General features: G+C 40.2%; 1 protein-coding gene and 2 non-coding genes across 7 annotated transcripts in view; all 3 read left to right on the top strand.

Moving 5' to 3' along the window:
- Nucleotides 1–25,531, top strand: part of sr (stripe) — a 44,781-nt gene that overhangs the window by 7,840 nt on the left and 11,410 nt on the right. For 3 of the 5 annotated variants that reach the window (NM_001300455.1, NM_169786.3, NM_001170172.2), the window contains exon 1: nt 23,419–23,940. The exons of the other annotated variants lie outside the window; for them this stretch is intronic. The gene's annotated coding sequence lies outside the window, so the exon portion shown is untranslated. Of the gene's footprint in view, nt 1–23,418; nt 23,941–25,531 lie in introns of those variants that run through there. 5 annotated transcript variants of the gene reach the window in all.
- tRNA:Gly-TCC-1-3 (transfer RNA:Glycine-TCC 1-3) lies at nt 9,995–10,066 on the top strand. Its single transcript has one exon. It is a non-coding gene; the product is annotated as a tRNA-Gly (tRNA).
- tRNA:Gly-TCC-1-4 (transfer RNA:Glycine-TCC 1-4) lies at nt 10,351–10,422 on the top strand. Its single transcript has one exon. It is a non-coding gene; the product is annotated as a tRNA-Gly (tRNA).

The raw sequence follows: 25,531 nt of genomic DNA on the forward strand, positions 1-25,531 counted from the left end.
TGACCGAGGGGCATTCAGTATACTCAGCATTTGGCATTCAAGACTAGCTGAGTCTGAGTGACCCTAATCGACAGGAAGCTGACTCAATCTGGGAGCGAACTGCAGACGAGGGCCAAATGCAGCAGCTGTTGCACTTTTCGCGATCTTGGCTGCTGCACTTCGCTGGCAATCAATATTCATAAATCTCTTGGCAAGGGTTAACCAATTAATAACGTGACCCGTTTATTTAATATCACTCGGGTGCCATTCATTCGCCTCCTTTTGTCAAATCAACCTGGGTGATCGGTTCTTGGTCCACGTTTTCCAATGAAAATCCCAGACAGACTCACTCCGCACACAAAGCCTTTCAGCATTTGTCAACGAGAGGCGACGTTGACACCGTCGACAACAAACACGAACGAATGAAAGCCAACAGCCAAGAAAACTGCAAGAAAATTAAGGCAACCATCCGGGGCTCAATGCACACATGGCACACTGGCTCTAAATGTTGCCAAGTTCTGTGTTACCAAGTTGCTAGCAGAATTGGTAACTGAGAAAAGGGAGTTGCCTTCCCATTGGTTTCTTGGCAATTGAACACTTCCTAAGAACTCCCTTTTAAGATATAATAGTTATTCAAAATAAGCAGAATATCAAGTTAATTAACCTGTGACCTTTGGGTTACCTAGACAGCAAACTTATTATCATTGAGGAACTAATGAATGGAAATTCGAGAAGAAGGATGGCATTTCCTTTATCAATTTCAACCTGTGACCTTTGCTTAACAAAGTATCAAATATAACTCATTAGTTTCTCCTTTAAATGTGGCTAATTTGGTCTTAATGAATGCCCATTTCCTTTTTGTGTGTGATGAGAGGAAATGGATCCGTACTGGAATATAAAATAAGTAGCAAATACAATTGGATGCTGCAACTGCAGTTGGTGGATAGTTCTGTCTTCTGTCTTGCCATTTTAGAAAGTGCTTTCTGTGAGGATCGGCTGATCTTGGCACCTCCATTTGGCCAGACCCTGAACCACTGTGCAGCACAACCTTTGTTACCCTGTGCCGAACGGAAATCGCTGACATGGACCACACCACAGCAGTCAAGTCAGCCAAAGCGTAGCAGGGAAACCAAGCCAAGCACAAACACAATCTCCAGAAGCTTGGCACTCAGCGAGGCTTGCCTAATGTTTAATTAAGGTGATTGCTGTGCGGTCACCTGGCGATGTTGCTGCTGCTGCTGTTGGTGTTGCTGCTGCTGCTGTTGTGGTTTTGGCGAACGACAACAACACCTCACGATCGCCAAATTGGTTTGTAAGGATAAGCCAGCCAGTTCAGTTCGCCAGGGAAGGGAAGAGCTATGTAGACCTGTGTCAAATGCCTGGGCCAAAGGACATCTCCGAGGAAACGAAACGGCCAGTTCGAATCTGCAGCGGTGGCCTTAATGAAGATTAATTGCAATCAGCGAGCCACTTGAGCCGCGATTAATTGCAGGAACCAGTGGACATGGAAATGGAACCGAACTTCCTCCTAGATCTGCACACCAACAGACCAGCAGACTTGCAAACTTGATGCTGATGATGATGATGCCTTTTGGAATGGTTCACAAGTTCACGACTGCGACGACGGCAACTTAATTGCCGTTTACATGGGAGGCTAAATTGTGATTGCTCCCGGCCAGGCTTTGTTGGTGGCACAATGCAGTTGATGGATTGCACATGGCCCTCCAGATTCCCCCACCCTTTTTTTAGGTTTGCATAATGGCATGAGGAGCCATTGATTATTCTTCATAGCCAGTTTAGTATAATCAACTTGAACTGGTTCAAATCAAAAGTTGCGTTAGGTTCGACACATGATTAGCATAATATGTGTGGGTCGAAGAAGTGTGCCACAAATGGCTTCGTATAGGTCAACTTGATTATTATTATATTGTTTATCTGTTTTTATTTGGTTTTTCTTCATTTTTTCTCTTTTTTTTTTTTTTGCATTGTCACCTGCGGTTTTGAAGTTGGCGCCAAGTCTGCGCCGCTGGCCAAATCAAATCAAAACGATTTGGAACTCTAAAATGTATATATACATATATATCTATCGAAAGCCGCAGCATGTGGGCTGATTTTTGGTTTTTGTGGTTTGCATTCGAGTTAAGTTATAATTTGTGTAAGCTTTTTGACAACTTTCAAGTAGAAATAAATTGCCATCACGAATCTAAAAATACAAGCTTAACTCAGAAGCTGAAGGCAAGCGTAGAACGTGGGATTAATTAAATGCGGCTTAAATGCGGCTTAAATCTCATTAAGGGAATGAGACAGTTATGCTGTCTAGAGTAATATGTCAATTTTGTAAGTTGCAGCTACTTATTAGAGCCACGCGAATTCCCTAATTTGGTTCATTTTGCCATTCATCATAGTTTTGCATCTTTAAAACGCATCCATAAATGGTAAACTCCTCTTAGAGATCGTAATCAATCGCTATCGGTTAAGTGGACTTCTTGATCTCGATAGAAAAACGCCCACACCTCAGGGGGTCAACCTGTCTATCTCTTGTGGCGGAACCTGGTGGCACAACCCACGCAGTTAAACCTCGGGGGAAAAATAAAGCCTCGACCAAACGTAGATCGAAAACCACAATCATTTAAATATAGCGAAATCGAACGAATGATAGAAAAAAAAAGAACCATAAGCGCAGTTCAGTTGAAATCGTTTGGATTTTCGTTGAAAAACCGCAAAACGCGTTTTTCATTTGCATAAAAAATTGCTGTCTGTAGCAGGCAATCGAACATGCGGCAGACTGAGGAGTGTGTGTAGTGTGTGTTTGTGTGTGTGTGTGTGTTGGGGGACCAAGAGCAAGACCAAGCCCCAAAGTTGATTTCATTCATGAGGCACTGAGCTCCATTCATAAGCCGAGCATTTCTAGTTTAAGGTAAGCCACACTGGACACCTACGATCCGCTGGAGACTTGCATACTGCACACCAGATACTGCAAACTGCAAACTGCAAGCTGCAACTGCACATTATTTATAACATTTTGCCGTTTTGGGGTCACATGTTGGCGTGTGTTGCAAATTAAATTTGCAAATTATAGGCTGTCGCTGGGGGTTTCCGGTTAACGACCAAAGTCAGTCAGTCCTTTTGCCCGCTCATCTCGAGGTGCCTCAAATGTGCTGTAGCGCAAATAAACTTCAGCCGGAGCGGAGTTCCCAAAAAAAAAAAAAAAAAATGAAATAAAATAATATACATATATGAAGCACCCAGCTCTTTGGCTCAGCTGCACTTCATCACGCTCTTCTTTTTCGGCGGCGCGCGGGGTTCCTCGTCCCATGACAATCTCAATGGATATTCACACACAGCTGGGCCCAAATATGGCGCATTCGGCACAAAATGGTCTCGTCTTGGCCGTGTTTTCGGCCACATTTGAACCGTCATGCCCCCCCCCCCCCCCCGAACAGCAGGCTGGATCACTCGTACTTGGCCCGGACCAGTGAGTTCCAGCTTTCGGCTGACATTTTGAAGCGAAATGTCAGTCACAGCTCAACATACCGCCATCATTGTCCGTCCGTCCGTTTGTCGCCTTTTTATTTTATTTTATTTTTTTTTACATTTTATTACTTCACTTTCTGGCCAACGGCTTCAGTCTAGAGCGCTTGAGCCGCTGATGTTGGCTTACTGGTGTTTCAGTTAGCGGTTAGCGGCCATTACCACCGTGGGCTGCCCAAGATGGCTTAGAAGACAATAGTGCTGCAATGCTAGGAGTTGAACCCTGAATGAATGCCCTTGATTTTGAAATCAGCTTAGGATTAACAGGCTGAAAATCAAAAAAAAGGAAACTTACAGAAGATTGTTTACCAAGATATGATGTCTTAATCATCAAGGATATGAGAAGGTAAAAAGATGCTAAAACTTTACGCACAAGAGAGAAACTTAAATATTTGTAAATGAAAAAGATGCTAAACTATCAATAATAAGTGATATTTTTTGTATTTTTATGGAAATTACATAAATTGCTATATTTAAATGTATATCCATATAATTATTAGTTCAATGACTGGCGATCCTTTCCTACAAAATAACCCCCAATTATTATCTTTTCTGCGAGTCAATTCAAAATGAACCTTTCGAAAAATCCCCTCTTCACCATGGTGATCTCGCCTGTCCATCATACCCATCATACCGCACATCAAGGGTACTCCACTCGACAAAAACAGGGGCAGCCATCAGCATAGCCATCATCATCATCGCCGGAGATCACAGATCACGCAAGATTTCCAACTAAATATGGTAGCCAAATAATTTACATGAGCTCTTGTGCTCTTTATTGTTCTGTTTGCTGTTTGTCGCTATAGCGTTTATAGTTTTGATATTGCGGCAGTTGTTGTTGCTGTTGTTTAGCGTGATTTGAAGTTTTATGTTATTGCTCCTCTAGTTGTTTCTTGAACTTTTTGTGGGCGTAGCGCGCGCCTTGCTGCCCACTCGAGGATTGCCTTATTCAGAGTGCCGCTGCTTGTTGTTTGATTGTATGATTCGGTGATTTGGTGATTTGTGTTTTGTTTTGTTTTTTTTTATCCATAAAGCGATATATACACACAGCTTTCATGGGCTACGTAAAATTCGATTGGTGGTCAGTGTCTGGTAGCCAAGTTTCAAGTGCGTCCTCCCCGTGTGCCATTAAAGATATCATCAAGGGGCTTTTGCGTGCTCACGCCACTTGACACATTTCAATGGAGGGGAGCAGACAAATCAGAAAATAGCTGCTCCCCGTTTTCCATTTTCAAAGTCCGAAACTCACAAATTACGCGCATATTTTCTAATGAGCTCAACCATGCCGCATATCGCCACGGTTCGGCATCATTCGACTCGCACGCAAGAAAATTCGAAAAGAGAAGTAGATTCTTTTTTCATTTCTTTCCCTGGTGGTACACCAAGATTTATGCGTCTCCATCCGCCGGGCAACCGTAAACCCCCGTTGGCACCGCCAACCGCCACCATCTCATCATCCTTGGCAATTGGTGCCAACTGATGGCTTGGACAGACGCATATCGTTAGCACAAAAGCCGAAAACTGTCCGCTGGCATTTTTGGTTCCATGTCAAATGCTGAAAGACGCGACAATTTGTGGACCAGCCGGTAAGTGAGCAGGAGGGCTAATTAGTGGGTGGATGGGGGCAGTGCCAGCACATCTTAGTCATCTAACAGTCAATGGGCTAAGTGGCAAACTACAGATGGGCGAAAAGTTGCTGAAAAGTACTTATTGCCTTGCAGAAACGCTCAACTCAGCCAAATGTATATGGTATGGAATATGTATGGAATGAATGTGGTATGTAGAATTTTTTAATTAATTTTAAAAATAAATTTTTTTTTTTTTCTCAGCTTCGCATTGAATTCAAATTAAAAGAGCATTTGCATAATCAATGATTAATGCGATTTCGTAACTTCATTGAAGATGTTAAAAAATTATCACTTAAGTGCCTATAAAATGGCATATATGAGTTAAGATTACCACCTTAAAGTACCAACTTTTCCCATCACATATGCCAATGCAATCGCTGTGTTTCCTGCCTATGTATCTATCGCACTCTCTCCCTCTACCTTTTTCCCCGACTTGACCCAAAAAATGGAGAAAAACTGTAACCAAAGTTACTAACTTTGCCAACGGGCCCCCGCAAAAATAAAGACTAATATAAGATAAATAAAAGTAAAAAGAAAAAAAGTCAAGCCAGCAGCAAGTTTTTCCAAATGCGACACGCGTTGACTTTGGGCCACAGCCGCGACTTGGGATCTGTTTTTTTTTTTTTGGTTTTGTTTTTTTTTTTTGCCGTCTGTTTGTCGCTTTTGGCCGTCTGTGAGTTTCTGGTGGAAGCTGTTGCCACTTCCTCGAACCTCTCGCTCGCACAAACGGCGACACTGCATTTGAACAGTGGAACAAATTTGCAGCTGATTTATGTAAATCGCCGACGAGTTTTATTTCACTTTTTGTCGCTGCTTCCCAATCAGCGTATTGAATGCTCCCGCTCAGCCGCCCACCACTCCCTAATCCTCCGCTGCACTACTTGTTGGCTTTCTTCTCTTTCATTGGTTTTTTTTTTTTTGGCTGCTTTTGATGCCGTTATGTGGCCCAAGTTGTCGGTGGCGTGTGTATCTGAGAGATACAAAACTGCAATTCATTCAGCGAATTTTCGGTCGTTATGAATGGAGCAACCCACGCGTGGATGCTAAAGTGGCTCTTGTTGGCGACCGCAGTTCTTGCTGCTGCTGTTGCTGCAGCAGCAAATGTCAACTGATTTTGGAAATAATGCGACTTTATATCTATGAAAATAATTTTAAAAAATATACAAGATATAAATGTGTTTGTAGTATTAAACAAAAGGGATTATTGCAAATCATAATTTTTTTAAACCAAAGAAGTAAAAACTAATTGATGTTTATTAAATTATTATTAAATTATTAAATACAAATGTTTTTAAAATTTTGAAAAATACAAAACATTGCGATGCGAATGAATATCATTTCATATTAAATCGTTATACAAATTTTTAATAATTTATACATATATTTAATATATTATTTATTGCCCTCAAAAATTTCGTTAGAAACAATCGTGACTACATTTGTTTGATTTCAAAGCATGCTGTGTAAATATATATTTAAATAAATATATTTCGTAAATAAATAAACATGCTGTTTGTAACTTTTTCAAAAGACTGCTTTCAGCTATTACGTGCAAATTTAAATATTAAATAATTTATCAAGTGCCAAAGAGTGCTACCCTTCTCTGCCACAGAATCCATAAAGTCCGAACAAAAATCGATCAATGCCCCAGAGCTGTCAGACATCGTGACAAGCGGCAAAACCAAAGCTCAACTTAAACTCTGGGGTTATGGTTTGTTTTTCCTATTTTTTCCGCTGTTGGCCAATATTCAAATGCAATTTATGTCATCGCGGCTTGCATTTATGCATTTATGACGTCAGCCTGGCCATGAGAAGTGGTTAGTGCTAGTTGTAGTTGTTGTTACTGTTATTGCAGCTGTGGCAAGTCGTAAAATTGTAATGGCCGCAAAAGAAAAAAGCCCATTCTACCCGGCGGAGGAGTGGGAAATAAGCCATTCACGGATAAGATTTTGCGACCCATAATGAATAGCGCCAAAGTGCAAATTAATTACGAAAAACCTTAAGTTTAGATTTTACTAGTGCCAGATACATTTATGGCCGAAGATACGTTAAGATAATCCCGCCATTAATGTGCATTTTCTCACATATTTAACAACATACTCTGCGATCGCTTTCACGTGGAGAACCAAAGCGACTAAAGTAAGAATTCTATTCCGAATAGAAAAGGAGGGTTTTTTTTTTGACAATGGTAGCCGTTGACAAACGCCTGAAATATGATAGTTCCGATAGAGGAAACGGTTCTCTAGACGATTAGTTCGCTTCCTACCCACTGAGCTTTTGAGCAACAGAAACATTTCATTGATGGCCAAGATTTCATTCGAAATGTTTTTATTGAACGCATCTCGCATTTGACAGTTAATTTGTTTGCATTGACAAAGCGCAGGGAAAGGCACTTTCCGGTTACCAGAGTTTTTTTTTTGGATCTCGGATCTTGGATCTCAGACATGCTAATGCGGTTCCGGTGTGCCTGGCTAATGGCTAATGGCCAAGAGGCAGCATCTTGCCATCAACATCTTGGCCACGGCCATCAATTTGCATTTGTCTGCCCACATTTACGACTCGCGTGCCCTTTTGGCACCTGGGGTTTTAAAAGTTCCGTAGTTTTGTTTCGAGACTCGTTTCATTCATGATTTCATCATCGACGCGATGTGGGCGCAGTTTACTACGATGCGTTGCGTTTGTTCATTCATAAAATCAAACGAAGGGAAAAGCCTCTTCATTAACAACGCGTGGCCCAGCCCTTACCAATTCCAATTCCCGATATCTCTTTCACTTCGCGACCAGTTGGCCAGTAACCCAATACTCGCTTTTATTTGGTTAGCCTTGCAACTGGGGAATGGGTATGCGATTGGGATTTGGATTCGGAATGGGAATGGGATGTACTTTCCATATCTTGATTTGCTGCTGGCTGCATCTTCTCGCTTGCCTCGCTTAATTTTAGCAACATTTAACCCAGTTTTTGGCCGCTGCATCTTCGTTCGCTTAATTTTTTGTTTGCTAATGAAGTGTCAACAACAAATTGAATGTCTAACATTTGTTGCATGTCGCCAGTGGAACACAAACAACACGGGCCACAGCCATAGTTTAACATATGTCTGTGTCTTTGTTTAATGCTTTAAATAAATAAAATGTGCATGCAATTGCAGAAAAAAAAAACGAGTGGAGATTTAAACTGAAAAAGCCAAATGGTTGTTGAATACCCTTTTCAATGCGATATATTGATGTATAACAATCAGCTCTTAAATCTAAGGTTTATTTAAGTATGTATTATGTTCGTGCATTATTATTATTATCCGGATATTGAACTGCATTATATTATATTATATTTAAATAATAGAAAAGTGAAATTGAACCAAACCCAATTTGAATTTGAACTTTTTTCAAATGATATATTTTAAATCAAACACTTTGATTGCTATCTGCTCTTCTTCTATCATTAAGCGCAATTTACTTATTATCAATTTTCCTGGTGCTTTCATCTCGCATAATCAGCTCCTAATCCATCCAATAACCATTCAAATCCACCATTCAAAGAGCATTAATATATAATTTATGCCAACACGTAGCCGCCACGTAGGCAGAGGCGAAACGGCAACGAACAACATGCCCTGGCCCAAGGCACAAACCCAATTCATTCATTTGGTTGCTGTTTGGTGTTGCAGTTACTGTGTTGTTGCTGCTGCTGCTGCTGCTGCTGTTGCAATCATCGAACATCGCTTGCCAAGTGTGTCGACTGCGAAGTTGGCAGAGCAGCTACTGCAAAGAGCCAAACTAAAGTTAACATCGACAACAACAACAACAACAACACGATCAATTTGCATACAACGGCGGCCGTTTTGTGAATGAAAAAATATTTTCGTTTTTTTTTTTTCTTCGATTTTGCTTTCGGGCAAGTAACAACAACAAATTAAAGCAACAAATGCAATAAATTGTTAAATTTTATTATTCTGCGCCGCGGATACAGGGTGCTGCCGACTTGTGCGCGACCTACGCACACGGCACAGTGGACAACACAGTGGCAACCCACACAGCACAACAAACGCGACAAGTATCTGTATCTGTAAGATACGCAAGACAAACTACAGACTGCGACTGTGTGTTGCGGCTAATTTGATTTCGGATTTCTGCATTGGCAAACGCTTTGCCAACTAAGTCAAAAGCTGCCGATTGTTGTTTCTGCTGTTTCGGACGCCAACACAAAAGATACGGCCTCAGATACAGATAGATATTGCTTTGGAGATGGAGCTACAACTCGGTTTTTGTTCATTGATCACTTGGCGTTTCTCACCCCTCGCCCCGTTCATTCATTCATTCATTCATTTAATTTTCTATTTTCTGTTTCTGTTGCTGTGGCTGTTTCCACCGTTTACTTTTCATATTAATTGCTGGCGATGCCAAGACGTAAATGTGATAATAAATTATTACAGCAAAAGACATTTACTGGGTGGGCGTCCATTACAACAACCATAACAACCAGCGACAGACACTCACAAGTCAAGTTGAAGCCGATGTTGTTCGGATCGGCTGGTTGCCTTTGTGAATCGATCAGCCGACTGTTTGCTTTATTCGTTTTCAATGCGTTTTAATTATATTCATAAGAAATATAGTTACACAAAGTGTTTCCTGTCGCCGACGAGTGAAAGAGCTTACTCTAAACAGAACCAATTAAAAAGGCTGGCAGAGAAATGATTCGACACTAGTGCTGCCAAGGCTAGCCACCCCATTAACACGATAAATTACTTTTGCTTCCAGGCAAATATTAACTTGATAATGCAGATGTAGTTGTCAACATAGTGTTTCCAACTAGTTGTCTGCACTAACTTTTTATGCTGTGACTAGCGCGCGCAGATTATGCGGCGTCGGTGGTGTAATGGTTAGCATAGTTGCCTTCCAAGCAGTTGACCCGGGTTCGATTCCCGGCCGACGCAGGTAACTTTTTGATAGATTTCTTAAAAAAATTTTTTATTTTTAATTATTTTCAAAAATGTCACGTGCTTGAACAAACAACATATAAAATAAATTATTTCGTTTATTTCGTTGGAGAGTACAAAAAGTAACTAAACAATTTTATTAAACGAATACCACTAATCATTTGGCTACATTTGGTATTTAAAAAAAAATTTGGTCCTAATTGATAAAATGTTTTTTTTTTTTAACTGAATGTATGAATGTATTAATTTACAAACACATGTGAAATCGGTGAGAAAGTGTGGCGTCGGTGGTGTAATGGTTAGCATAGTTGCCTTCCAAGCAGTTGACCCGGGTTCGATTCCCGGCCGACGCACATTAAGTTTTTTTTAACTCTAAAACAAAGTAATAAATATTTTCAATAAATGTTAACTGTATATTTCTTTAATTCTTGTTGAAGATAATGAAATAATCCCATAGTAAATTCTCATTTTCTCACTTTGAAATGACCAATAAATGGCTTAATTTTATTGTCAAGTTCAATTGCTCTAACTGACCACCACTCACTTGCCACCCCCAAAATGGATCTACCGAAATGCACATAATTTCCTGCAGCGATCATCAACTTGCAACCAAATGCCATGCACTTAACGCATCAGTGGAACTCGCCCAGAAACTGAAAACCAACCCAGAGAACGAACCGAAAATGATGACAAGCGAAATGAGAATTTATATGGGAAGCCATAAAGCAGGCGACGCATAAATAACAAGGCGTTCCAACCGAAGCATGGTAGCCATGGACCCTGGGCAACGCCAAACCGGCAGCTCGAAGATCCCAGAAAATCGGGAGAGGCTGTTGCACGCGCAACTAATTAAATTAGAGGCGATCTCACCCAGGTCTTTCGGGGTTCCGGATGGCATCGGCTTGGTTTTTTTTTTTTTTTTGTTTTTTTTTCGGGTTCCGTTATGCTGGGTGGGCGGCTGTTGCAGTCGGGCCAAACTACTTTGTGTGTGAAATTTATGTGTGATAATTCAAAAAGCCAGCGGGCGGCGTATGCCAAAAAGTTCCCACACCCCCACTAGACGAAAATTGATCGCGCCTAAGCAAAGTGTGCATATTAAGTGCACCCACTTTCCAAGCCAAATTGGCAAACGCCTCCATTCTCTGGCAGATCGGTTACGTTTTGCTTACTAGTTGTATTTTTTTTTTTTTTTTGTGTTTCGTCGCGCTGCCTTCTTTTTATGGAGCAAGTTCAGTGTGCGAGTGAGTGACCCATGTGTCGGTGTGTAGGACAATGTGGCACGCGACTCGGCCGCAGATCGCAGATCACGTGGGGCCATATACTCCTCCTCCACCTCCACATCCACACAAAAAAAAAAAAAGCGAAAATTCTGCGTGCGAACTTGGCATCGACAAGTGTAGAGAGGAAGCGTACGGATGACGTCGTAAAATGTTTGTGGCCGGTTTTTGCTTATGCGGGGGTTGTTGATTCTCCACATATCCACCCACCTGAGGCGCTGATCTGCCAAATGTCGGTCAGTCATGAGGAACAGATACAGATACATGTACTGTATGCGTTGAGTTCAAGGGCGTTGGAAGCAAACCTTCTTGGCACACGCCACAGGCTACAGAGAAATCTAAGACGGAGGCGTTCTTGGCACGCTTCGATCTGGAACGCCTCTTCGCCATTTTGGCCCACACGTCAACTGGCAACTGGTAACTGGCAACTGGCAACTGGCGACTTGCAGCGTGCAGCTAGCAACTTGCAACTTGCACTTTTTGCCACTCTCTAGATGCGTATGTCATTGTCGTCTGGTCGTGTGCCGACTCAAATAAATCAACGTGTTGCTGCCTATCTTAGGCATCCGGTTCGCCCAGGCTCAATACATATTTCCACACAATATTTCTTATTACCTCGTTCTTTTTTCATTTTTTTTTTTTTTTTTTTGGCTTTTGTTTTTAGCGCATTATGCAAACGGCGACTCAATCAAGGCATTTTATTAAGCATTTTCAGGGGTTTTAATTTGCACCGATCTGGTTGAGTCGCATTGTTGTTGGCTGTTTGGAGTCGGTTCTTATTTTTTATTTTTTTGCATTTTTACTCTTTCGGCCATGTCAGTGTGAGGCTGCAGCCACAAACATGGCAGTCAACAAATTTACGACATAATAATTTACATTTATCTGCTGCAACGAGGCAGTCACACTGCCATAGCAACAAAAACAACTGGATCGCTGCATAAGTGCGTGTGTGTATTAATAACAAGAAAGGAAAAGTCCATTTCCCCATGACCGAACTAAAAATGTCCTTGCAAGGCATCAACAAAAAAGGGAAACAATCGAATGTTATGTTATATTATGTGCTTAGATTATATTCATATAATAGAATATATCTTGAATTATAACTCTTGTTAGATTCTAATAAAATTTTGATATATTTTGTACATTAGAGTTTGGTATAATATGCTTCTTATAACGATCAATAAGAAGAACGTCTTGATTTGAACCAGACTTCCTTTATGCTCACTATATGTAACAAACCGACTTTAAAGGATATTATTACCCGTTTGTAGGTCCGCACAGGTGAGGGTATCAAAAACCAGCGCCATGTTGTTTAATAAGTTACCTTCTTGCGATATGTCGACGTCGGGCGCAGACGTCGCCTCTTTATCAGTTTATTACTTGGCAAACTTTTCATTTTAATATCATTCGCATTTGCGCAATGCATTTTGTTGTTGTTTCTGTGGATTTTTTTTACTTTTTTTTTTGCCACAGTTGAGCGACTTTTAATTTTGAACGCCTTCTTGGCAAGGCCTTTGCAAAGGAATCGGGTTGGTTGAGCGACGGCAAAGATGATAAATGCTTACCGGTTTTGTTCGTCAACCGGTAGGCAAAAAAAAAATAATAATAATATGAAAAGAGTGCCTGGCATAAAGACTAGTGCACTTTGAACCGCGTGCCACGTGTGGAAAACTTAGCTTGGTTCAAAGTCAAGGAGATATTTCTCCAACCCCTTTCACTCACTTTCTCTCGGCCCGGAAAGTTCGAAAATCGATAGAGCTAAACATTGCCGGCACTGTTCTCCTGCAAATTCTCCAGCTTTCTCCCCATCTCGCTCTACCTCCCTCCCCCTCTCTCTCTCCCTCTCTCTCTCTCTTGGTATTTCGCTTTCTCTGGCTTGCGTAAACTTTTTTGTGTGCCCGGTGAATTTTTATGAATGAATGCGGCAATTTATAGCATACTTAACAGCGCGCCTGCGTTGCCATTCTGCGAATGTGTGCGTGCGCACGCCTATCGGTGTGTTTGCGGAAGTTTGCGATGACGAAAGCAAGGCCCTGCAATGAATGTCCTTGACTGCGGAAAGTTTCACACAACAGGTGGAATGGAATTTTAAAGATGTCTGTGTCTGCGCCTGGTTCTTTTTTCTGCTCCCACCCCCCCATTTTCACTTTCACAGAATTGCGTTTGACGCAGTTGGGCGGGCGGGCGAACAAAGTTGCGCGCCTCGTAAATTTTCATTAGACGCTTGTACAGTTGACACACAGCGGCGATAAAAATAGTTACGGTAATTGAGGACCAAACAAGGAGTGTGAATAGAGTGTTATTTTTAAAACATTTAACGCCATTGGGAAGTTAAGGAAGTTACATACATAAATACATATTAAACATTTCTGTTTAAGAAAATAACTCTGTCAAAATATTTATCGAACGAATTTAAAGCAAAATAAGAAGGCAAAATAAATAATTTAAAGAAATGTATGTAACTATAAAAATGATATTTCTTTAAGCTTTAATTCATTTGCTTAGTTCTTCGACTTAACTGTCTAGTTCAAAAGCAAATTAGCTGACAGAATCAGAATAAATCGCAACACGTTTGCCTGGTGAAATGTTTTGTTAAAAATAGTCGGCTCAGAATCTGACGTGGCTAACAACGATGATTAAGCCAGCCATGAAATTATTAACTTGTTTTCACGACTCTCGACACAAATGCTACCATACATGGCTTGCTGAGCTGAGAGGGAGAGAAGCGAAAACCGCAATTAAGCACAAATCACAAAGTTTGCCCAAAATTGGTTAAGACCAGTCGAAGGGAGCCAAGCAAAACAGCCGAAAAGGCCGAAACGACAAGATGATGGCTGAAAACAAAAAACAATAATAATAATAAAAAGCCAGCAGACACTAAATTTGTGGTGCCTACTTTTGACCAAATTTGGATGGGTCTCTTTTATGAATTGTATAATATGCGCTCGTTCAGTTTTGTCTGAGCATTAAAATCACTTTGTTACTTGACCTGTTTTTCGACATCGGCTCAAAGAGTGCCAAAATAAAATTACGCTTTTAAGTGTCTGACATTTCATTAAAGAGCTTTCGGGTTTTTAATAATTTTTTTTTTTTTTTTTTGTCGCTTCTTTCGATTTGGCTGGTAACTCTTGAATGAAATGGCATGAAGTGAGATCTTGAGACACATTTATATCGCCTGTCCTCGCCGCTAGGTGCATCCAACAATTCGCTGTTAATTAAGAACAACACTCGCAATGATTCATACTGATGCATGTTAAGACTTTTCCACATCGTGTTCAGCATTAATTTGCCGTGAGATTATCAACATTAGACCAGGAGCAAACAGATTAGTGTCCGAAATCAAGTCTAAATCAGCAAGGAGACATCGTTGAAGTTCAAATAGGTCGAGAGTTAGATACTCTAAGTATTAATCATGATATATGTATATATGTTATAGATTCATAGCTAGATTCGTTACTAAAATATATGATTATTATTCCTATTTAATAATATTTGAATGCAAGTTAGATCAAGAAGTGAAGTATCTTATTTTGCTGAGAGTATCTGCAAATCCATTTGAAAAGCAAGTTGTCAGTTGGGGCAAAAGAAATTCCATGTACCTTTATAGCGGATAGAGTAAATGCTGCAGGGGAGCGATGGATGGAAGTGCATAGCACCGAGATCCAAAAAACTATTTGAAGTTATTTTTGCACAACTTGGCCTGACACTCGTCTGTGTCATTGTTGTGTTGGTGTTGCATGGAGATACATATATACGCGGTGTGGATTTGTTGTTTAAAGCGTGCCAGTGTAAAGTGTTTTTGCATGCCAGCGTGTGGAAAGCACAGAAAAGAGAAGAAAAAAATAAGAGTACAACTACAAAAAATAAGGCGAACAATGTAGGCGTATTTTGATTATGATAAACTGGCGAATTATGTTGTCACTTTGCATTTTTCTTATAGAATGAAATTATATTTTATAAGCGCTCTGCAAGTCAAGAGAGTTGTTCGCCACGTTGTTGTTGTTGCTTCGACTGTTGCTTTTGCGGCCCATAAGACTTGGAAAATATTTACATGTCATGGCATTTGAAGGGATTTATGTGGCCCCAATGGGAGACCTGCCTGACTTGTAGACGACGGCACATTCACCCCGGACTTTCCGCCATGAAAAATGATGGAAACGCACCCAGGAAGCCGAAACAGATACAAATGTATCTGAATTGTATTAGCCATTAGCTGGCTACCAAAAAAATATACATATCTTTGCACATATCCGTAGACCTTTCATTTATTTCTCTCTCTTTATTCCGCCCAATTTGTTTGGCTTAGCCTTAGAGTTCAAAACTTTATAGACAGACGCGTTTATAGTTCCGCTGCGATGAGTATTCGTATCTTTGGCTAAATATAACCCACGCGTACTATTTATATCGTTTCACGTAACGAGTATTAGCTGCTGATTATTATTGAACAACAAGCGGAATGCTTTCAGCTAATTATTTGCCGACGTCAAGTTCATGAGAATTTGAAAGTCTCGAGGAAAACACAACTATGACGTCGCTTGCCCGCCCATCTAAACAAATCCAAACACAAGCCACGAATAAATGTGTGTGTGTGTGTGTGGGTGCGAAGTAAACACGGTCCATCTATATGATGTCTGTGCTCCTCCAGATTTTTGGGGCTAATTATAGGCTTGCAATTTCTGGTTCGTCACGGAGGAGGGGGGCTCTAAAAATATCTACCCCCTGAATGGAAGAGGAGCCAACAAGGAAATGGGCCACTAAATCAATAAAAACAGCACAGCACCAACGACGTGACACACTTCAGTTTGAATCAAAAATTCCACTCGACAACACTGCGAACATTAAAAATTACAAGATATATCGGGAATGTCTCCAACCCCGCCCCTCGCCCCCCTCACGACTTTCATCGCAAGGGATATATATCTATATAGATATAAAATTAATGGCAATCTGGCAGCGTAAACACGACGAAATTTGTTTCTCTAGCCGTGTGCCGTGTGCCTTGGCCCATTGTCCCACAAGCAGATAGTTTTGTGTCATTAGCCGCATAGAGATGCGAGGGACTGCCATCGAGTATCCATATGGCTGAGATGGAAAAGGCGAAACGAAAACTGAAAATTAATGATGCAACTGCGAAGTGTGTCACGGATGCCACCAAAATCGAGAATCGAGAGCCCAAAACATACATATTTTCTCAAACTTACACACAACCCAAAAGAATCTGCTCATTAGCAGCTGACAATATTATTGGAATATTGGTTCGCATTCGGCCGACTGAGTTGCCAGGCCCCTTTTGTGTCGCTAATCAAACGGATATATACATTTTTCCCGATATCGCCGGCTATAACAGCTATAAGGTATACTAAACACTGCCTATATTTAGCCGTGTGACATCCATATATCCGTGTATATTATGCTGATTGACGCACAATGCTTTTCAGAGCGGCTTCTGTGACGCTGCCCGACTTATCTCTATATGGTAACACGTACGCAGTTTAATCTCCGATCTGTTATCTGCTATCTAAAAATCTGTAATCTATAATCTGTGACGTTCATGCCAATTGATAAGGAAACATAATAATTCGCGACTGGCTAGGGGAAAATTTGGGTCAGCAAAACGTCAGACAAATGTGTTTTATCTAATGATGATGAAAGAAGTGAAGAAATTTAATGGATTTTATTAACTAACTAGTTCTTAAGCTATAAAAACAAGAACTTCTCATTTCTCAGAACTGAACTGCATAAATAAAGTGAAAAATTCATAAAGCCCAAATTAAGCACGAAAAGCCCACTAAATCGCTACCGAGTAAAACTATCTCACTAAGCCAAATGAAAAACAATGAAAATCAATCATAAAACTAGAACCTGGATCATTCGTCGCATATGCAGCCGTTAAAAAAAAGTTGCGCATTTGTCACAATTCTAAAATTAAAATGCCCCAATATCTTTCATTTTAGCCAGCACAACAAATCGTAATATAAACTATCAACGGCATTTAGTGGGATTAACTTTTTGTGGCCGGAGACGGCACTCTCATAAATATACAAAAATCAAGAAAAAAAAAATAAAAAGCGAGAAAATGCTGCCCATGCACGCCCCATAAATAAAGCCATTAAAATGGAATTCAACGAATTTTCAGCGAGCGGGAAAATGCAATACGCCCAATCCATCAAAACGAGCAGAGATATTGGTAACAACAAAAGGCCGAAAAAAAAGCGCTAAATGCAACCGAAAGTCTATTTTCTTACCCATGTGATTTGCCAATCATTGTGTGCGCTATATTTAGTTTTCGCCCATCTCGCAAAGAACTGAAATTGAACGTCATTGGGAAATTAGTGTACGTAGTGTGTGAGTTCCTAAAATTACCTTGACCGAGCGTTTAGAAAATAACAAAAGCCTATAAATAGATTTTGGGGCGGGAAAATTAACGTGAGCATCCAAAAGCGGGCGAAGCTGATTAAGCGCCACAGAATTTATGAACTTGACGTGGAAAATTTATATTGTAATTATTTAGCTATTTGCACGCGGCGCTTTTCACGTCATTGCCGTGAGATCGATGCGATGGGCAATTGCCAATTGGAATGCTCGGATACTTGGATCTTTCGCATCTCTCGTATCTTTCGGATCGCTCGGCAGTTAATTGTTTGCTGACGTATCCAGCGGATAGCGAGATCGCCGCCAGACCTCCTGCTGACTTTGGCCAATTTAGGTCTTGTTTCCTTTTGGGCGGCACACGTATTTGCTCTGTTTTCTCTATTTTCGGCCAGCTGATTGAGCATTTTAGCCATTTGTTTTCCCCCCTCACGCTCTGGCTAAAATAATAATAATAAAATAAAGATGAACGAACGTATTTTTGATTTGTTTTGGTTTTGCGATTCTTCGCTTTTTGTTTTGGCTAAGTCTAAATATGTTCATCGACAAGCGTTTTTAAAATTAGTTCGAGTGAGCCACGCGTTTTATATTTAGAAGATTGCCATGTTTTTCGTGTGCGCCAAAAAAAAAAAGAAAATAAAAACAGTAGCGGCGTTCAACATAAATAGCGCATATGAAGTACTTATCATTCGTGCAATCTATTTCCGATGCCATTTCATTTGACCCACTTTCACCGGACGACGAATCAGGCTGAGTCGAGCGGCTTATTCCTAATTGGGATCGCGCCGAGTTATTATTTATGAATATTCATGTTTGTGCCAAAACTCATAGAGTTTGCAATTAGACAACAGCTTTGCGCCTGTGGGTAGCTGCTAAACAATTGCCAGACATTTGGTTTTTCGCTTTCCAAAATTGAGACTGACAAATTGGACAGCGCAGAGAAAGTGTTAGCCAAAAATCCTGAAAAATATATATAATACGAGAAATCGAAATTCAACTGAATATAAAACCAATACATAATTTTCTACAATTTATTCACAAGATAGGCTCATAGTGATGTCTTAAAAAATCCAACCTAATGTTGCTAAATTTACGAATCATAAACTGTCACCCTTTAATCAAGTTCAGGATTTTCCAAAAAAAAACGGATAGCAACAATTTTAGTGCCACTAATTATCTTACTAATTTCTTAGATTTTATGCACTTGTTTTGGAATACTGACAACTCATAAAAAACCGAAAATCAAATTTAATTCTCACCTCATTTTTCGCCGACCTCTCTTAAAAAAAAATGTGGGGGAAAATGGCGCTGGAGATGTCTATCTGTTTCTCTGATTCTCCATGCCCCACCGATCTCACCGCCCTGCCCTGCCCACTCCTTGTCCCCATCGCTCTATTTCAGCCAATGGAATATTTTTTGAGGGTCTTGAAATGTTTAAATTTCTAATTTGTGTCTCTGAACAACAATATTTCCCCCCTTTTTGCTGTTGACTGCAGCAATTTACGGCAACATGCCAAGATCATAAAGCATATTATGATGCTCATAAATTAACTGAAATAAAATATAAACGAACAGAAATCCACATTTTATTTATGAAACTTACAACGAAAATCATACGGACAGACGGTGAATAATATTTAACTTCACTCGCTGACTCGATTTATATTTTATATCCTGGCAATTAGCAGGTTGGGAAATTTAAGCACTATCAAAACGGTTACTTCGTAATAATTATATGTTAAATGTATATATGTATGTATTATATGTGCGACAGAGGTATATAAATTTATTCACACCTCAAATCCAAAGCTGATGACGACGCCCACTTGTCGATTGGTTTATGGCTCTCACCTATTTGGCCGAAACCAAAATGAAGTTGGCTTGCGTAATGCGCAGCAGCAGCAGCAGCAGCAGTAGAAATTAAGTGCGTTTTCAAGCGGAGTGAAAACCCTACAAAGACCCCATTGGCTTTTCAAATAGGGCAACAAAAACGAAAAAAAAAAAACAAAACAATTTCAGTAGCGGCGAGGGCAATCCAAAGACTTGCCAACCAATAACAAGTGAATAGAAAGCCACACAGCCACAGCTCAAGTGAATCTCATAGATATCTCACTTGTATCTATACACTGGAGTGGAAGCGGGATGGCAGCAAACGAGTTGCACTGCCAGTCAATACGCTTTTAATTACAGCCTACGCGTGGCGAGAGCTTTAACTCAAAAGTTGCCCTAACAAAACTTTTCACCATTTACGGCAAAACGCGGACCTTGGCCAAAAGGACAGGCAGACAGACAGATAGATATGCTCAAGCTCGGCTTGGTGGCATTGATGGCAATGTTTGTTTGTTACTTTGTTTATTTGTCAGCTTTTGGTTTTGTATATTTGTATCTGCATCTGTCGTGTATCTGTATCTGTATCTGTGACTGTGTCTGTGTCTGTGTCTGTATCTGTGTCTGCGCTGGGCGCGTGCCATGTGTCATCTGGCTTGCGACTCGAGAGTTGCGACTTGCGACTATCTAACGCCTCTGCCTCATCAGCCGTCGTCTCAGCAATTGACCCACGCACGTTCAGCAACGTTCTCAATGAGATAACACGGCTGAGGAAACCCACACATCTGTGAAATTGGCATATAGACAGATATAGATATCAATGCGATGTTGGATATTCAGATAGGCAAGGCACCATGTATCGAACTAAGCACGCAAAAAGGGTGAATAAATTAGCTGATCATGGCGTATTTTCAAGGCACTGGTTTCTCAGTTTTAAGTTTCAGAACAATGATCCTTGAAATCACTTTATTCAATTATTTTACAGATATTTTTTTGTAAAATAAAACCAAGAAAAAAAACACTTTAATTGGTCGCACTCGCATAAAACTTCACTATTTGACATTAAGCACAAGCCAAAACTTTTTATTAGATGTGTTACTTCGCGTGTACATATGCCCACCTCAACTTCGAGCGGTAATTAGTTTGTTAAAACCACAAAAAAAAAAAAAAAAAAAAAAAAAACCATCAATGACTGTGTGCCAATTTATGTAGACGTCTGTGTTGGGCACGTTTATTGGAGGCCCGACCTGTCCTGGGTGCGCTGTCTGAGAGATACTGCCACCAAATTGGGTAAAAGGTGCAGTGCTGGGGCAACCAGTCATCAACAGTCATCACCTGGTAGCTCAGCTGGGCTTAAGTCACAAGAACGCCCCCCCACAACCGAATGGAATCCGAATCCAACAACCAACCATGTCCATCTTGGGATGATCGGCAATCAAACAGCCAGCCAGTCAGTCAGTCAGTCAGCGGGCAGCGAATAATTTACAATGGCCACAAAAGTGTACTTTTTATTTATTTTTAGATTTTGCAAACTATTTTCGTGGGTGTTTTGTCAGGGGCCGGGCACCCAGGCACCCCCTCTCGCCCTTTCCCATCTTCAATTCTCCTTAGCAATAATATAAAACATCAACAGAGCACACGAAAATGTATGGTGAAAAATTATAGAAATTTTCTGAATAGATTTTGCTATATTTAGCGTAATGAGTTTTCATTTTCCTCGCTACCGACCCAATGAAAAGCACAAGTTTTTATTGGCGCGTACGTTGGCCTACAGGTGGCCGACGCGTCGGCATCTACGTGGCCATTTCCTTTGCTCTATTTTAACAATATTCCCCCTTCGATTTTTACCCTGATCGGTCAGCATTATGTGAAGGTTAAAAATAATCGGGAGCGATGCGATTTGTTTTTATTTTGTTTGGCAAAAAACTTTCACAAATGAGGCAAAGTTCTATTTTTGGGTGGGGGCGCATATATCTGTATCTGTATCTGTATCCGTATCCCTTGTGTATTTGCCAGATATCTGACGTACTCAGTTATTGTGTGCCGCTCAACTTTTTGCCGGCAAAAAAAAAAAAAAAACAAAACGAAAACATATCTTCAGGTGTTTATTTTTAGGTCATGGCGTGTGCTCCAATCAACACACACACACACAAAAAAAAGTGTCTCGGTTATTCTGAGGTTTTCTTAATTAACCCGAACCATTTTAGTTAACCCATCCATAAGCTTAAACTGTGAAGATTTTTATTGGAATTCCTACACAGCGTCGCCCAAAATTTATTTTCGCACTATTTGCAACTGCAGTTTTGTTTATGTTGTTTCGCAGTAAAAACATTTGCGGAATTATTGCCCCTGCACATTGCACATTGCACATCTGACGTGCAACCTTGTCCTTAGCACATGAAAACTGTTGTTTCGTTTACAATGTGAACGAATGATAAACATATGAACCGAAATTCCAAATGCTGTCCATTTCAGAATCGGAACAGAAACAGAACAGAGGAGCAGCACAGAACTTACATTGTTAGGAATTTTCAATACAAGCTAGATTAAATATGCCTAAGAACATCAAAAACATCAGAGAAAAATAACAACATCATATTTCGTGTTATTATTATAAAAATAAATATATATTGAGAATATATATAACTATATTTCTTTAGATTTTACACGTTCAGTCAAGCACATAAATATTTTCCACCAGTCACATAGATCAATCAACTTAAGAAGTCTTCCATCTTATATAATTCTCACGAAAATCAGTCACCAGAACCTATGATTATACCAGTCTCAAATGATTCCACTGACGCGTGGAAATAAACCGCATTTCATTAAGTAACTTTCATGGGAACCTTTATTCCCTAGCCTTTTGTATTCTCGAAAAGCTTTTGGAGTAGCCAATTGTCCAAACTGATTTGTTAGAGTTCATAAAAGTGCCCAATTAACCCGAAATTGCCCAAACAAATCCCCCTTTCGTAGACACAGCAAGTAAATTGTTTAAGACAGATACTTGCCAAAACACTTGCTCAACAACTTTTCCAAACAATTTTCCACCCTGACCTTTGCTGCCTACCGTGAAAAGTATCTCGGATATGCAATAATGCCAGACATCGACCAAAAAACTGTCCATAAATGGTCAAGTGAATCATTTGTTTAGAAATTGGTACATTTTTGGCGGCCGGCTCATGCAAACGATTTTGGATGGATCTCAGTTGTTTACGTCGATGCGAAAATTGCTATGTCTAATGGGCCGCACAATTTTCGCGCACACTGATGACGTATTTCGGGAAATCATAACATTTGCCAGCCGCTAAAAGTCTCACACAAGCGCACGAATCGATGGATACCGAGAGATACTGAATACACATACACATACTTATACACAAATGGTCTTGGTATAGGGGGGGTACCTGTTGTATTATTTTTACCTCAAGCGAGACCGGAGAGAGTCGAAGTCGAAAAAGCGCTGCTTGCCCGAAGTGAGAGGGAGAGCAACGAAACTCACCACGGCGGAAAGGCCTGGCAAACTGTTGATTGGCTGGAGTGCGCGTGCGCGATGAAAATGGCTGCAGTGTAGGGAGGCAACCAGACCTACGATTGGATCAACATCGAGCCGCCAAACCGGCCGGCTATACTACACTCACACACACATATATATATATACCATACATTCGAGACATATGACGTCGATGAGCAGCGAGATTTCCCCGCCGCAGAGAGCGAGTTTTTCGATTTCGATTTCGACTCTGAGGCGCGTGCCGCCCGAGCAGGGGCATTGCGGTATAGCGCCCGAACAGGGACCCGCACTCATAGCAGTGTGTGTGAGCGCACAGCGATGTTGAGTTTCATTCATAAAAACCGAAAGAGGGCGCATCTCGTGCCTCAGTTGTGTTCGGACAAGCAAACGCGACGGTTGAAATAGAATTATCTAAAAAGCAAGCCAGCCAAGCTAGCAAGAAATCAAGAAAGCCAATTCACAAGCAAACAATAAATATACAGATATATATGTTCAACGCGGAATATAAATTGAAATCATCGTTTGTGAAGTGAAAAAAAATAAGTTAGTGCCAAAAAAGCAAAATATTTAATTTTCATCACAAATAAATGAAATAGAGCATAGAAGCAATTTCGTGCTTATCAAACTTAAAAGTGAAAGGATATTTCGGCAAATTGGCGACGGCATGAATGAAAGCCCACCGCCTTATAAGATGATTACACGAGCAGTGCTTTATTGATTTTTGCCTCGCAGTGAAAACGAGAACGAAACTTTCGTCAAACTGACTGTGAAAATTTCGCAGACCGACTACTAGGAGCGACGTAAAGCCGCAAAGGCAACAACAACAAAAAAAAAGCCAAAGGAAAACCCCTTTGAATTCTTCTGCAAGTGCCATTGCGATCCAGGTGGGTGTTTGTTAAAAAAGTGAAGCTAAACCAAACATTTTAGTGACTTAGGCTCTCGATATAAAATAAATAAGTTCTGAAATTGTGGTCGTTCTTTAAAATTAAATGAAAAATTTTCTTAATTCTGCTTGAATTATTGGTCAGCGAATTAAATTTATAAGAACGCTAAGAAGCATAAATTTAATTGCTGATTTATGTGTGCCGCCTTGTCGATTGGAAAATTCAATTTTGAGCGCAGAAACATTTTTGAGACTTCCTATTGGCATTTGATTTAGAGTCCAGTTGTCTTTGAAAATAAATTTAAAAATTTTCTAAATAGTAAAAAAGTTATAAACTGCAGAAGATTTTGATTAAATTTTTTTGATTTTTTGATTTTTTGATTTTGAAAAATAATATTTAGATAATAATTTTGAAATAACCCAGAGGCTTTGGGTTTTATGAATAAATTCGATAGTTTCAGAAGCCTGCTCATCTTAGTATTAGTATAAATATACTATAGCCAGACTACTTTATTTTCTCAGTTTTAGATGAAAGATATAAAAATTCATTTAACGCATAATAAAAATTTCTGCACGTTATTTAGAAAGCACCTGGGCGCAGAGACACAGCCAAGCGGCAAAATTTACGACTGCAACTATGTATAACCGAATTTATGTGGCCAAGCAAGCACAAGTGCAATCTGCATTAGCCATTTGCAGTTTTTGTAATTAAATTATTGTCATACACTTAGCGCTCAATTAAAAAGAGCAATCTGCTCAGCTCAGTTGTTTACAATTTGATGGCAAATGTTTTTGGTCCGTCCGCATTCCGCACATTAATGCACTTACATACATATGTAACATACATATCCTACGAACCAAAACGCCCAAAAGCTTTCCCGCTAATGCATTTCCTAGTTAGTGGAATGGGAAAAACAATTAGCAAAATGATTTACATGCAACCTCCCATAACCGAGCTATCATCTATCAATCCAAAAAGCTTTTCCATCACTTTTCGTCGAATTTTCGTATTTGGTCAATTAATTATGAGATCAAAACAAAAGGTGCCGACGACTGCGACGAACGGGTCATCGTAGAGTTCATTTAACACTTGCCGCAGTTGCCAAATGGCACTTTGACACCAAATCCCCCAGCTCCTTTTGGATTTTTCTCAACTTTAAGTGACCGAAACGCGTAAAGTTGCCGTCGGTAGTGCGTTTTTTTTTTGTCTTGTTTTTCGTGCGTTTTGGCTGCCAAGTCAAACAAGAAAATTTTCATTTAAGTGCCCACTAAAATGATTTCAAACAAAGAGGCGAAAAAGCAATCTTTATAAAAATATACATATTCGGTGTGGTGTAGAGTAGTCGTGTTGTTGTTGTTGTTGTCTGGCCCGCGGCTGTTTATTTTCATTAATTGTTCTCATGAGGAGGGAAAACAGGCAACCAGAGCTGTTGGCATGAAAAGTGTGACAAAGTGTTACGCATGCAAAAGACGGCGGCAAAAGATACATTTTCATGTTGTCCATGTTAACTTGTTGGACACTCCTGGTGAGGAGAGATTGGTGGGGGAATTGGGGGATTGGGAGATGGGGTTCCTGCTCCCGCTGTGTGAAT

The sequence above is a fragment of the Drosophila melanogaster genome, chromosome 3R, assembly GCF_000001215.4.
Source record: "Drosophila melanogaster chromosome 3R".
Taxonomy (NCBI): domain Eukaryota; kingdom Metazoa; phylum Arthropoda; class Insecta; order Diptera; family Drosophilidae; genus Drosophila; species Drosophila melanogaster.